Genomic DNA, 16,594 nt, shown 5'->3' with positions numbered 1-16,594 from the left:
GAAGAAACTGTAAAAGAGACACAAAAAGTTGGGAATTTATTCAATTTCAGCTAAATGCTCAGACACCATGCTAAAATGCTCAGTCCTGACTGGTCTTTGGTCGGTGTAAAGTTTACCAAATTCACATCTTAGTTTAGCAGCTCATTTTGGTTTTACAGCCGATTACCGTTTTGGTTGAGTCTCCCTCATAGAGTAGGTTTCAGCAGGCGGCTGCTTTCACCGAAAAGGCTGATCAACACACAGCAGCAACAAAGAGCACAGACAACATCAGCCACGAGCTGGTGAACATAGTGGCTCAATTCAGAAACAGGTTGAGACCAAAACGGAGCTAAAAGGAGCACACAAACACAAACATGCACCTAAATGCTGGATTCCTGTTGGATGAGAAGTCACTCTAACCACTTTATGATCATATGTCCATTTTGAGTTTATTAATTGCTCCCAACTGGCCAAAACATCAATAAATGCAACTTTTTTTAACCAGTGGGAAAAGTTGTTTGCATCAACATAGTTGAATGAAAATGGTAGTTTGATGATGTCTGTTGTGTTTTCTTAAAATCTTCTGAAAAGTATTTGGTCCAATCTCAATCTCAACAATCCCAGACTCTTGGACTTTGAACCCGTGACGTCCGAAAGGGGTTTAGTTCTGTCAAATCGTCGAGTGTTTGAGGGCTCTCTGGCAGACATTTTGAGCCCTTTATGAACCCTTTGTAAGTCAGAATTAGATGCCGATTTTGCCCAAGGGAATTACCCACAATTCATAGCAATGTGTCTTTAAACACGCAGTTACCAATAGAAGAATGGCGACGTAAAAAAAAAGGTAGACAAAGAGACTCATGGGTGTTCAGCCCGATAAATAACATGTACACAATCACATTAAGGATTAAAGATGGAACATAAAAACACATGAAATCAGAGGAATGCAAACAGAAATGATATATAATATTTTTTTACACAGATTTATTCATCAAACATTTAGTTTTGTTATTGAAGCTGTTTTGACAAAAACAAGTAAATAGATTATTTAAAATGAATACTCATCTCGTGAGGAAAGAGCCCGGAGTACGTTTAAATCAGGAAGTAAAAAGTATGAAATTAATATCCACAATTATACATTACATGTTATGGCATTGTATTGTACCTGTTGTGGATGAGGTGGTTCCAGCATCTTTACGTGACAAATAAACATCCAGACATTGCAGACAACCTCCGGCCTCTCCTGTCATAACCCTTTGATCTTGTCATATGCAAAACGTGTGTCACTCTGCAGGTCTGAATGCAAATGCCCCCTTCCTGCCTTTTGTTTCCATTTGTAATTGCGCTACGTGTGATCATGGTCTTCCCTTCCCCGTTGTTCTCAACCCTTAATATTAACACCGGTCCCTTCTCCTTGCAGACGAGCCATGCCTTCTCTTTCTGGAAGTACATGTTTGGGTGATGTTTCTACTGAATCTAGTCTGAATACTTGTTTTGCAGAAACCCAGAGATGTAAATGGCGCTGTGTGAATGAACAGGACTAGAGAGTCACATTTTGTTTTCTCGTTTTTACTCCGAACAACAGCATTATTGTTCTCCTTCCTGGGAAGTCGAGATATTTCAGTGAGCAGTTGGCAGGCTGTCAGTGAGAGAGTGAAGTCTTACCTGGTAAACAGTCTCTGGGAACAAGGCTAAGAAAGACTTCTTTCAGGTAAAGCGCATGCTGACGTAATAGATGGACACATGCACATGGAAGAGGAAGAGCTGGCGTTGCTTTTATAAAGGGCTCGTTTATACGGCGGTGTGCCCGTTGGCTTCCTGCTTAACAAGAAAAGGCTGCTGTTGAAAAAGGAACATGGAGGTATCATGTAGCTTGTGGCCTTTTATGTTAGCAGCTGTGTGACTGTCAGCGTTTCATCGAGGCAAAAATAAACTCATTGTTCTTTTGGCCACATGAGCAAAGCACAGCAAACATTCAGGTTTGGTTCTACATTTTCGGGACAGTGAGTAGCATTTAGGAGGATCTGTTGGAAGAAATGGAAAATAAAATGATCAAGTATATTTTCTATAATGTATAATCAACTGGAAATGCAAATCGTAGTGTTTTTGTTGCCTTAGAATGAACAGTTTATATCCACATACAGATGGGGTTCTCTTCACAGAGCCAGTCACGTGTTTCTACAGTAGCCCAGAACGAACAAACCAAACACTGTGCAGATTGGGCGTTTTTGTCTTCTTGGCACATGGGAGAAGTTTCAGTTGGTTGCGATCTCCAACCTCAACACTAGATGTCGCTATATCCCAATCACTGCACTGCAAAGTATTTGTTTGATATCAGCACAGTATCTACCCAGGCAGTCGGTGAGGTTTTGGGGTTCAGTGAGGATGAAACCTGTCAGAGGCATCAGTTTAAGCCTCATCAGAAAAAGCTCTTTCACATAATGGGGATTACTCCCCAGTTCACTCCAGATTTAATGGTAGCCACCCTAAACATGTAGTAGTTGGCAGGTCTGTTTGTGCACTTGCAGAGTTGTGAGTGTGTGTATAAAAGAAAACGTAAAATAAAACGTAAAAAATAATGAAGTGGAGTCCAGTGTGGACCTTTTCACAGCAGACATTTTGTAGGAAAAGAACCGGTGTTACTAACATCATATTTATTCTGCTCTTCAATGTTTAGTGGGTATGTCAGTGTAACTTCAGTCTGTACTGTCTCTCTTCAGAAAAGGCTGATGTCAGAGGCAGATGGTGTTTGGCGTTGTGACCCCTGTTGACCTCCTCGACCACATGACCACACGAGAGGAAGGATCGCTAGTGGTCTGAAAGCCTGCTGTCAGACGCAGCGTCTCCGTGATCACTTCCTGTTTAAGAAGTGGACAATATGGTGTGCTTACCAAGAGGCCGCACATGAGCACCTGCAGCTCTGTGTTTTCGAGGCTACATCTGTGGAGATTCACTGACTTTGGTTTCAAGAAAAGAAGACACATTATTATTCAAAGCAAAGCTTTTTTTAATGTATAAATATAATGTGATTGAGGAGTAACCTTTTTTTCAAAATAAAAATAAAAACTCTAGTCACTTGTTTGTTGACTCATGTCCTCATTTTGTTATTAGCACATGTAGTGTCTCAAACGACCAGAGGGTGGCAGCACTGACACGCTGCAGGCCTGAGAGTATTGACAGTACCGATCTCTACACACTGCACTGAATATTAAATTCCTCATGAGAACATTAAGTTCAGTGTACATTTAAAGGGCCACGGTGTCTTTAGTCAGTAACAGCCTTTATTCTTCTTACAAGTACAACTCAATGCTTTGGTTTTAATACAATACCTCAAAATAAATAGCAAAAAATAGTCTTTATGATACTAAATATGGAGATTTGAATAGGCTTAAAGGTGCAATGTGTAAGATCTGGCCACATGCTGCAAAGAAATATGGAGCAGCATTTCTTCTCTACTTCTCTGAGTTCATAATCTAAATTTAGAGTGATACAAACTAAAACATTACAGTAAGGCAAGAATACACACAATTCAACCAAACTGCTGAAACTCTTCAAGCCAATCAAAACAAAACTGCTATCTTATAATCTTCTCATGTAGTTTATGTTAGCCATCTCTGTGTTTACTGTGCCACTAATCAAGGTCTGTATATATATATATATATATATATATATATATATATATATATATATATATATATATATATATATATATGCATTGATAGCTTGTTTATTGGATTCAATTCCAAGTGGCAAAAATGAGAAAAGGACCGTGTTGGTTTTCGTCCTCTCCGCTGCTAGGAACCTACTTCACCGCTGCATTATACCCTCTCACGTCCTGAAATGCAGTTTCACAAGGACTTTTCTTGACTTTTTTCATTTTCAGAAATCCGTTTTTCATTGCCCATCATTCCTTCTGAGGAAAAAATGGATAGCATTTCATATGACTTCCCAGCTCCAGTGTCACTGAATATTCATTTCACATGGGGTGACGCTCAACGGGCTGAACTAGATACTGTAACCATCAACTTCATTATTGAGCAGGGCTCTAAAGGAAAAAACTAGTCATATAGCACAACCAATATAATGGAACGCACATCATACTGTCCTTGACTGTCCTATGCATAGTCATCGGATCTGTCAGATGATCATGTGTCAAATCAGAAATTAGAAACTTCCATCTTCACAGGAAACTCAGTTCGGCTTAGGCAACAAAACCACTTTGTTAGGTTTAGTAATAGATCGTTGTTTGGGCTAAAAAAAACAAAACGGAAGTGTCGATGCGATAGTACGCAAGACTCCTTGACTGCAATATTCAATGGTGGGAAATTGCCTTAAAATCATTTTCTTAATGCAGCTGTAATCAACATTTTTGGTGAGCAACGGAACATGGTTACTTGAGGGCAAAAAAGTGGATGCCCAGAAATTACATGTCTCAATATTTCGTGTTCGAGGTTCTCTCTGCGACATTCAGAGCATTACTAGAGTCACTGAAAGATACTTTGAAGCTCCAAATAGCTGAGGTTAGATATTAATCACCTTTAGATGCTTTTCACATTACACAATCATTTGATTGTTAATGTTGAAATATTGATTATAGACCAGTTAAAGTAGCAGGCCCACAATGGAGGAATACTCAAGTAAGTATCCGGAGTAAAATTAGATAATTATGTAAAATGAGTTCCTCAGTCGGATCACCTGTTCACACCTGCTCCACATTTCCATAAACATAACGCTCATAAACAATCATCTGAACTTTCACTCAAAGCAGTCCAGCCTCGGTTCTTTCCCCCTGTCTGTCTACTCTGATTTTTTTGGATTAGTTTGGCTTCTCTGATTGATTGCCTGTCAATCTTATTTGAAACTTGAAGCCTGGGCATTTTTGTATTTGTTGACCCCTTTCATTACCCTACAGACCACATACAAGCAGAGAGACGGCTGACGAGGGCTTTACCTCATCACATTCTTGTAGATTAACCCGTCATAAAATCTCTCATTCTGAGGCCTGGAGGCAAACAATTCATCACACTCAGTTTCTAAACCAAAGGGCAGCTGTGTCTCTTGTGATTTGTGATGTCAGTGAGACACATGAGAGGAGATTCAGAACATGTGCTTTTTACTATTTAAAGTCATTGCAGTATCTCATGTAAGACAGTCGTTTCATCTGATAGTTTTATCTAAACCACAATTTTGTCTTGCACCCCTTTACATTGGCACAATGTTTAGTATTGATATGGTCACAAATCAGCTGATTTCACTTTTGAACACAGTGTGAAACTGAATCATCATTCTCAAACTGGACAAAGGTATTTGTATTCAATCATTTTATCACGATTACATATCCGCACTGATGTTTACATGAACTGTGTAACACAAGCAGATCTCAAGGCCGAGCACACTTATAGATCAGGTTCAGATTCAGATTCAACTTTATTGTCATTTCACAGAGTACTGGGACAAGCAAATGCAGTTTAGCATCTGACCAGAGTGCAAAAGAGAAGCAGTAAAAGTGCAGTGCAATGTGCTGGAATGTAGATAGTATAAACAGAATGGACAGTATAAACAGTAGATATGAAATGCAGATATATACAGTCTATATATATATAACACACATATATAATGTATATATATATATATACATAATATATATATAATCTCTATTTGCTTTCCTTGTTTTTTTTCACTGTGATCTGTAATGCCCTGATGAGTTTCTACCTTCTTCAATATGCAACCACCTGATAAAAAGATAAATACAATTGAATGTGTTCTCATTTGGGCTCATTCGGGCTGTGATCAGCTGAGATCTGACTGCTTCATTACATAATGAAAAAATTCAAAACTTTACATAATTAACAGGCCATTTGTGGTGATGCAATTGCTGCCAGTGTGACTGGCAATTAAAAACAATGGGTGCATTTGGAAAATAAGTGTGACGCATGTCCAGTTCCTTCTCTGCCTTTAAATGCTTTGCGTTTCCACAGGCCTCTCTGTCTTTAGAAAACAACACATTCAGTTTCCACATAACCTTAAAATGTCTGCAGCGGCTTTATCTCTCCTTCTGCTTTTTCCATCCAGGTCTTTTTAACTCCTCCCTCTCCTCACTGCACATATTCTGAGAAACCACTGAGCCTGACCCTTAATGCTTGCTGACCACTTTACAAGCACATGCAGCCACTGTTCAAACACGGGCGACATGCAAGAACACACAACCCTGTTTGAACTATAGACTGTTTGACATAAACCACAATGTCAACACATCCTCTGAGATTTCTCCACAAAGTTTTGTTTTGAAAATATACTTTATTGAGTCACAATAACTTACAGACATTTAACCTAAATCAGAAAAAAAGGTATATAAACATTTAAGCCATGTTATCACTAACGGTTCTAAGGCAATGCCCAGACTTAAATAGCTCAACAACCATTGGATAGATGAAGAGGACATTTTGTCCAGACATTCATGGTACCAAGAGTCCTTACTGACTTTGGTGATCTTCTGACTTTCCACTAAAACTAATCTTCCTTCGCTAAAGTTTCCTGTATATGCTAAATAGCAAATGCTAGCATGCAACCATGCTAATCTAACATGTGTAGCTGGCATGACTAGACTCTGAGTCCTATTACAGCTGCATTTGCGCTCAGTTGCTCAAATGTCTGAAGATACATATACAGTAATTCTTTATACAAGATATGGCCTTGTTCCTCAAGATACGATAAAACATATCAGTTCTTAGAATACAATAGTGTCTATTTCCTGTTTAGTGCGCATGAAATCCGATGAGATCCACAGTAGACGTAATAAATGTGCCTGTCAACACTGGTTTGACAGTGACACACACACACGCACGCACGCACCCACACACACCCACACACACACACACACACACACACACACACACACACACACACACACACACACACACACACACACACTGTGGTGGGAATGACATGTCCTGTCTAAGTGGCACACATTGAACCCCATCAGTTTCTAAACCAGTGCACAGCTACTGACGGAGGACCCTCGTCACTGGGCTGTTGCCTACGGTTACGTCACCCAGTAAGACTCCGGCCTCTCGTCCCTCACGGCCACAGCAGTGTCAGTAACAGCCCTGCTTGTACAGCCCATCACACCATTATCTATTCATTGGAGTGGAGTCACTGGGTCATGGCACCTGCCGTCATGACCCCTCGCCTAGAAAGTTACACTTGCGTCAGCCCTTCAAATGGTCCAAACTCTGAGCTAATATCCTTGTCATTCCCCTCTGGAAAATCAATATGGGTTGGAAATAGCACAGTTCAGAGTTTAACCATGGAGAATACACCAGAGAGCCACTGAACAACAAACTGTGTGTTTGTACGGAAGTCCCTCCGGGATTGTTCCGGCTATATAAAGAAAGAATTAAAAACTGTGAGCAAAATTCAACAACTTCAAAGCTGCAGCGTAAAAATAAATTCTGAGAAATGAAAACCTCAAAGAGAAAACAAAATGTGATCCGGATGTTGATTTTTGGATATAAATCTACTGCAAATGGATTTGTTCTTTGTGGAACAGTGTGGGTGTGCCCGGAGGAACATCTAAAGGAGATTATACTAAAGTGAACTATTTGGAAACAGGTCTTTAATCGGAGAGATAAATAGTTCTTTGAGGAACTATTATGTTTTCACCTTTTAATTCTGAGGAATGATAAAATATAAAGCCTTTTCAACATGGCTTAGTTTTTTCTTTTTAAACAGAGTAATCTTTTTTTTCTGCGTACCTACTCCTGGCGAAGGTCATAACAATCTCAGAGCAACTCTGATTCCTGCTCAGATGACTTTGCTTTTAAGAACAGACATTTTTCTTTCAGAAAAGGAGTTGAAGGGATCCTGGGGTTGACTGATAGGAAATGCCTCCTCTAGCCAACAGGAACAGAGCACAATGGAGAACATTGTGAGGAATCACAGGGTTATTATGAGGCTGTGCAGTGGGAGCAGGAGGTGGCGGAGAGGAAGTACAAGTCCTGGTTTTAATTTTCTCATTTTGCGTCATTGCTCCTTCAAAATGTATAAATCACAAGCGTGTCATCTCGTATAACGACAGAGACCCCTTCCGGCTCTCATCTCCTCTCTGCTCCATGTCCTCCCGAACTTTTATCATACTGTTCCCTTGCAGTTACACGTGAAAATAGATAAAAGAAAAGTAATTTTAGCAGACAGAGATATAGCTGGCATAAATACAGATTAACAGACGCACATGCAAAGAGAGTATGCAATTAAATGACTGAATTAGAGAGAAGAAAAATAAAATGAATGGAGGGCAAAGCAGCTGTTTGCTCTGATTTCTGTCTTGCGTCACACTCAGGCCCCTGCGGGGGAACACAGCAGTTTGAAACTAACCTTTGCACTTTAATAGGAGGGGCGGGAGGATGCAGTTTGCTGTCGTGTTCTTTGCCGAAATGTGTTTATTGTTTCACATATTTTCTTACAGTCACCCTTTGGAGAGACTAAATGACGAGCACTCCGTGTCTGTTAGTGCTCTGCTCTCTCTCTCTCTCTCTCTCTCTCTCTCTCTCTCTCTCTCTCTCTCTCTCTCTCTGAGCTCGACCTGTCGACCAAGTGTTCAACTATTCCAGTTCATAAGACACTCTGGGTTGTTTTGGCCTAAGAGCTTTCAATACCACCTTCATTAATAATATATGTTATGGGTCAAACTGAAATTTGACTTCTCTTTCGAGTTAATACAATCTAAATGTATGCTGCGCTGGCGTTGCAAGAAGACATGCTGTCAATTTCCTTGGTGACGTCAGAGGTCTCCAAACATTGATACACGATACTTTACTCATTTTTTGATATTTTGTATTTATTTTAGTTACCTGTGTGTTAAGCTGCTGGATGCAATTGCTCTTCCAGGGAGAAATAAAGTAGTTTTTGAACTGAATAACTAGCTTGCTGACATTAGCGACTGGTAATAAACCTACATTCAGGAAATACCAGGTTTGAAAGGGTGTGTGAACCCTGCAGCTTCACCGTGAGGACTAAACACTATAAACCAAGACTCGCTGCTGATCAATAAATACCTCCAAACTATTGGCTTGCTGCTTGTTAAACCACAATGTCTCTGTTTTAAAACTAATGTTGGTAGGCTTGCTCTGGAGGCAACCAGTATGAACCACAGTGTTGTAAACCAAAAGGAGGAAGCAGCCAAATACAGACAAACCTGTACTGTCACACACACACGCACACACACACACACACACACACACACACACACACACACACACACACGCACACACACACACACACACACACACACACACACACACACGCAGGATATGAAAATGTGACAAAGATGGATGGATACATTTACGGACACTTTCTTTGTGCTAAATATCAAACAGTGCGAGGCGTGCACATGATCACTGGCGCACAGACTCACACATAGACAAACCCAGTTGTGCCTCTGAGAAGAGTTTGAGGCTGATGTGCAGTGAAGGGCAGAGGTGGTGCATTAGATGGAGTGTAGAGCTGCTGTGAGTCAGACGGTGGTGCCATGTCAGCTCGCCCAGACAGACGCTGCTCTCCAGGCTGTGTGGAGGTGTCTCTCAGGGGACAGTTGGGCTTTTCTGTTACGAAACCCGGAGTTCAGGTCGTGCAGCTGCTGCAGCTTTTCAATACTTTATGACATGCAAGAGGCCGCCTGCCTGGTAACACAGAGGAGCACTTCAACTGAGGGTCACATAGACTTTAGAATTAAATGTTTTTTAAATCAGACATCCATTAACAGATTATCTCTGGCCCTCACTGTTTTTGATACTTTCACAATGAGCACTTTCGTCTGTGTTTCAATCAAATCATCATGATCAAGGTCTCATGATCATGGTCTTTCCTCAGTCGCCATATAATACAACCTATGACATCTAAAACATCATTGATTTGTAAAAAGCTTATAGGATTTTGATACAAAACCATTTGGCGTGACTGTGCTTAAACAAAATGCTTTAATGTGTGTCTACAGAGAGCCTCTTTATAAGAATAAATATGATTTAGTTGACTTTGCAACCTATGAAATTATACAAAATCGAATGTTACATTATTACTTAAGTCTGTTTGTTCATCCATCATGCGCAGGTATCAAATAACATCAATCATGATATTAGATTATCTGCAGCTGTTGTGAAATTGTTGAATTGCGTTGAATTGAGTCCTCCTAATATATTTGTAGCAACTGAAGTAAGTTAGTTAGTTAGTTAGTTAGCTTTATTTCTTCAGGAAAGACCTGAGAACAAGTTACAGTTACAACATCACAACACTTCAGTCCGTAGACAGGCTAAACATCAACATTAAAGAAAAACGTTCACAATTATTGTACTTATTATCCATGAGTTCTACTTACTGGAAGAACAAGTACAAAATGTAAGTTGTGATGGATGAGCTCCTGCCAAATTAGTCTAACTAGCTAGCCTTTAAGAACTATTTTTTTTTGTATTAGCCTTTTGAAATGTGTTCTTGAGGTTTATTCAAGAAAGCACCTTCATTCAGCATAAAACAATAAGACTACCTTTATAGCATTACAAAACAATATATGGTGTTAAAGGAACATTAATATGAATATAGCAGCAAATGATTAGTATCTATAGACAATACTCATAAATATATAGTGGAGTGATGTCTACTTGAGCAGAGAATGAAGTCAAGTTGTTGTCCAAGCTGTTCCTTGCTTTGTTGACATAGGCGGGCTACGTGTGTGCTTTTAGTGCATGTTGTGCCGTCGCTGTGCACTGCTCTCCTCCAGTGGCTACAGCTGATAATATCGACCTAGCCGACAGCGTTGTTGTGTAAGCGTAGTACCAGTTCTAGTAATCCAGTTCTCCCTCAGGTAAACACTCGCTCTGCCGGCACTTTCGGCATAGTTAGCACTGTTAGCATTGTTAGCTATGAACCGCTGGCTTGCATGCCGACATGTTGAGAGCCGTTGAGAGTCAATCAAAATGCTAACTACCATAGCTCTAGTTAGCATTAGTTGGTGGAATGACATATTCATAGTTTGCTCTTTGTGAAATTTACAATATATTTTATTTTAACACCCTTTGTATTAATATATAGAAAAAACAAAGATAGAAACCCTCTAAGAGAACAGCTTTGGAGCCAACAGCTAGCTACTTTGTCTCTTTATTGTTCCAGTGTTTCTGCAATGGCTCCAGTGGCTCTTAAACCTTATTCCACATTATGAACACCGTATGAGCAGCGTCTCTGCTATCAGGGACCTTGCATACCAGCTTTATGTAACCGTAACGTCTCTGTTTTCATAGACGTGTCACATGAGCTCCGACATAGAAGCCTATAAGTGTATAGTGTGAGAGTGAGATCAGTCTGCAGCATGCGTTGCCTCTCACACAGCTGCGATTAAACACATCTTCTATCAGTACATAGCAGCCAGGTGGCAGGTTGTGTGGTGTTGATTTGAATTACAAATTTGAGAAGTATTTTCATTGTATGCTACTTAATACTTCTACTCCATACATCTCAGAGGCAAGTGTTGGACTTTTTTCCATTTGAGTTACTTTGAAGATGACATTTTCTCCAGTGAAAATCGTGTATTTTTGGTGATTTTTATTTTGACTGATTGTGATACACTGAAGTGTTTCTTTGTGTGTTCAGAAAATCGTATTACTTCTTAAGCTACATAAACTATTTAAAAGCCCACTAGGATCAACTGGAAAATGCATCTCCACAAAGCTGAAAACAGTTACGCCACAAACATTTGATGATTTTATGGAATATGATACAACAATACAAATAGTAGTAAAACACAGCATGCATTTTAGTGCAGCACTAATAATAATCCAAAAACAATATACATAATAGCAAAATTCTGACAGGGATTACTTTTACTTACTTAAGGTAAATGTTTCTAATAATAGGTAACATACCTTTAGGGCCAGAATCTTACCTGTTTGCACATATAAGGAATATGACTAAAGGTAGTGGAAAAAATAGGTGTATGTACATATTCTAAAGTATGTGTTTGAATGTCGGATTTATATTTTGGTAAAAGTGTGATGTTAGCATTTTTACTTAAGTAAAGAATCTGAATACCTCTTCGATTGTGAATGATTAAGTGTATGTGCGAAGGTGTTTGTTGATGTGTTTGTGCTAGAGGATGGGAGAGATGCAGACTCAGCAGCCTTTCCATTTTGGGAGCCCCTGTCCTCATCTGTTTTATTCATTTCTTACGTCAATGCCTCCAGACTGTCACTGAGTGAAAGGGTTTTCCCGCTCAATGCCCCTTGAGAGCGGCTGCCAGCTCTGCTTTATTACTGTCGGCAATTTAACAGACCCGGCTGGAGCGAAACTGGGGAAATACTGAATCAACTCCCTGACGAACTTCCCAACTTCCTTTTATATTTCGTTAGGACGCTCATTTTCCAAACAGGTTTGTCAGTGAGTAGTAAACTAACTTGTCATTTTCCCCCCTCAGTGAAACGGGAAAAATCCACATAAGATCATGATGTTGTGACGGTCCTTGTCTCTAACAGGATGTGCGCTAACTTCCTTTGAACAAAGAGCTTGTTCCTGTCATTTGACTTGAGGTCATACAATAACTTTGTGCAACAGAGACAGGAAATACATGATATAACCCAGCAGCTTTGATATGTCGGTCAAGTTTTGTGAATGACCAGAGACACAGCCGAGCAGTGGATTTACAAAGTGGCAGAGGATCTGGGTATGTGACACAGAAAATAACAGCAGTGGACAAATGGGAAAGGAAACAAAGACCACAAGAAGGCCAAGAGATGCGAATCTCTTCGACCGTTAATTACCTTGACAAATTCCACAGAGTGACTGCTGGGCTGGATCAAAATATTGCTTCTTGTCTCAAACAATGTGTGCTACTAATCCCAACCCCTGACCTTATACTCAACCCATTTCCCTGCCCTCTGTGCAGTTGTGCAAACACACATGACCCACTTAGACAAGCTCACACACTCTCTCTCTCTGTCACACACGCACACACTCTCTGCATCTTGTATAACCAACCGTTCTGAGGAATGAAAGACAGACTTGTAAACATCTTGCAGACTGTTGGCTGTATTGTGGAGCTGGAACAGCTGACGTCAGTGCAGGCCAATGACTTCATGTGTAGCCTGCAGGCCGGGGAGGTGACAGACATAAAGACAGACAGAAAGACAGACTGACAGACAGAAAGGTGAAACAGATAAACAAACAAGCCGCATCCAGACAAAGCAGAACAGAGGAGTTGTTTATTGAGAGGAGAGCACGAGGCACCAGTTTGGATCTAAAACCTGCAGAAGAAAACAAATGCAGATTGTTCAAGGGATCCTCGTGAGAATCTGGAATAGAAATTTTATAAAAAAATCATATTTGCCAATCTTTTATATTCAGACTTTTGAACTCAAGTGTTGATTTCAGCAATGGCTTAAACATTTACCAGTATCAGTTAGGCTCTACTCATGAAGCAAATGTGTGATGTAGTTGCTAAATATGTGTCTACTGTGTTAAATGCAACATGTGACTGTATGTGTGTCTTGTAAAAATATGTCTTCTTGGAATTGGATTCATAATCATGTGTGTCATTACAATTTGAATGACTTGAATTTCACAAGTTAAATGCTAAGCTAACACGTTTGGAATCCCATTTTAAATTGACATTTTCTATTGTTTTTTATTTTTTATTTATTTCATTGTATTTTATTTTGTGGTCGTTTTACAATTCTCTCCTGATGCAAAATTGCAGAGGAAAGACAATCAGAAGAAAAAAAGCGGCCACAGGAAATAAAATGTTTCTAAAAAGAATATTCGGTGACATGTTTTTGTAATCCAAGAGGCTATTTTATCTAATAATAGCTGAAATATCAATATTTACATTTGTACTGGTATTTATTTACAGGTAAAGTTGACCAGTTTAGTTTAATGTTTTGGCTAGAACAGGATACATTAGAATTGTAACGATGATGATGGTGCTACATGAATGGCTGAACAAAATTTCATGGCAATCTATCCAACAGTTATGAAAACATTTCTCTCAAACTCACAAATGTCTACCTCATGGTGGCGCTAGAGGAAAAAACAGCTTTTAAGGACAAAATAAGAGTTTAAGAGGTCATAAAGACATCCAGTTAAGCCTTATCAGAGGCAGCATTGATATCAGAGGATTTCTTCTTCAATAAGTCTCAATAACTAGAGGTTATCTTTGTGGCGTAGGAAGGAGCCGGGGGCAGCCGGTGATACCAGCATCGGTGTTACCCACAGGGCCCACGATACCCACCTGCAACAAGTGGCCTCGCAGCAACAAAGCAGTAGCACTGTGTTGGTGTCACAAGCCAAATGTAAGAGGAGCTGGCGGCTCTGGAGTCAGGCTCAGTGACGCACCTACCATCCGACTTCAAGTCCTTCAAGTTTCCAGAGAGACACAACTTCTGACACTCATGTGTCATGAACCACAACCACGTGGTGCAACAAGGCACTGTGACTCCTCTCTGATCATTGTTCCTCTTATTCTCTTACTTATGTTGTTCAAAGTCTGTGCAGAGATACATGAAACGCTGTGAGATAAGAAGACAAAGGTGGTTTTACTGAACAGCAAAGAGGGTTACAAAATGTCAGTAAATCACATGATATACAAGCCAGTCTCGTTCCATTTGTACTTTTTGAGAAGAGAGCACATGGAGTTGAAGGATAAGGTCGGCAATATTAAAACATTTTGGCAACAAATCTCTTGAAAAGTTGTATGTATTTTTCGGACTATTTTTTCTTCTTTTCTTTCCTCTTCTTTTCTTTCTTCTTCTTTTCTTTCCTCTTCTTTTCTTTCTTCTTACCGGTCAATCCCCTGCACACTTCATATTTAAACACTCATGCCACTTAACATACACTTTAACTTAAACACACATGTCACTTTAACATACACTTACATTAACATTATCTGTTTGTCTGAGCACTTTATCTTATACTTGATTTAATATCATCGCACTGTTGTTGTTGTTGATTGTTGATTGTTGATTGTTGTTTGTCTCGTCTAATGTCTCATGTCTAATGTATGCACCTTCCGCCTTGAAAGATTCCTCGTTTGTGTAAACATTCCTGGTAAATAAACGGTTTCTGATTCTGATTCTGATTCTGGTAGTGAAGTATCTATCCATCCCATCTTTTTTAGTTGGTCCAGAAGCTGCAGTAGTGATTGCTAGCTATTCTTTGAGGTAAATGTGTATACGATTAAAAATATATATATATATATATATATATATATATATATATATATATATATATATATATATATATATATATATATATATATACATCGTATAACTGCAATTCAACCTTTGCTATTCCACCTTGGTTACTGTTGCTTGATCTGTCAAGCTTTCGCATTGATTTCAATTATATCAGTGAGAAATAATAAGTAAATAATAGCAGATTGAGCGGCTTGGGGCTGTTGGAACAAGCACAATATGTTATGATACAATACGTATGGCAATATGTTAGTAAACAGGAGTACATGCTAGCGATGTTAGCAATGCAGAGGCTGCAGACAATACTTGATGTATTGTTGGTTTAGCCATTTAATTTGTTGGAGACAGAGGTTGAGAGTGCATTTCAGCACACACCGCTGAGTGAACTGAGCACAAGAGAGTGAAGGAATGTAATGCCGTAAAGGAATGCTCACACAGAGGCCAGAGCCAGCTGTACAATATTAACAGAGCCCAAAGTGCGTCATAGCCCTCACAGCTGACACCCTGTATGTGTGTGTGTGTGTGTGTGTCTGCACTTCCCTTTCATCTCTCTCTTCTGTTGTGCCACACCAGATTTGTGCTGATGTATGAGCCTCCAAATCAAACATCTTGGGTGGTGCAGGAACAATGGCAAAACATGAACCTTATATTCAGTGAGTGGGAAGATTAGTGCTATGAATGGAGCATGAGAAGGAAGCCAATTAGTTACATGGTCTCATCTCAGACAAATTATCTTCTTGTTGTTTCTAAACTTGATGATGAGAACATTCAAGTCAAACAGGAAAAGTCCCTGCTCTAGACCTTTTGAGCAGTTGACATTTTCTATTACAGTTTAATTATCCAGCACCCATAACGTACCTGCTTCCACCCCAGTGGTGGCAGGTAACCAAGTACATTTACTCAAGCACTGTAATTAAGTACAATTTTGAGCTATGTGTACTTTCTGTACTTTGAGCTAAATACTGTGCTTTCTGCCCCATTACACATATTTGACTGCTGGAGCTACAAGTACGTTGCATATTATGCTTTTACAAACAAGACATATGGTACTCATCTATATACAACTTGGCAGTATCTTGTCAGACATCTACAATACAGAGTAATTACTAGTGCTTTGTTCCAAATTAAACGCCATGATCCTGCCCAGTTAGTATCTTTAGCTGTGCCCTAATTCTGGGTACGGGTGTGTGGAAAAAAAGATCAGGCTTAACCAGTGCCTCCTCCCCGAATGAGACACTCAAGCTTCACAGAAACAAAAAGTACTTGTGTGTTTATCATCAACAAGTGAACTCAAAATGTTCCAAGTGTAAAAGTTGCTTTCAACCGCCTGACAAAGTGATAAAGTTAAATAGAGGTTCCCTCATGCTTGAGTTTATAATATGATTTGTGACGTT

This window comes from Taurulus bubalis (genome assembly GCF_910589615.1).
Source record: "Taurulus bubalis genome assembly, chromosome: 15".
Classification (NCBI taxonomy): domain Eukaryota; kingdom Metazoa; phylum Chordata; class Actinopteri; order Perciformes; family Cottidae; genus Taurulus; species Taurulus bubalis.
Note: the sequence above shows the minus strand (reverse complement) of the source record.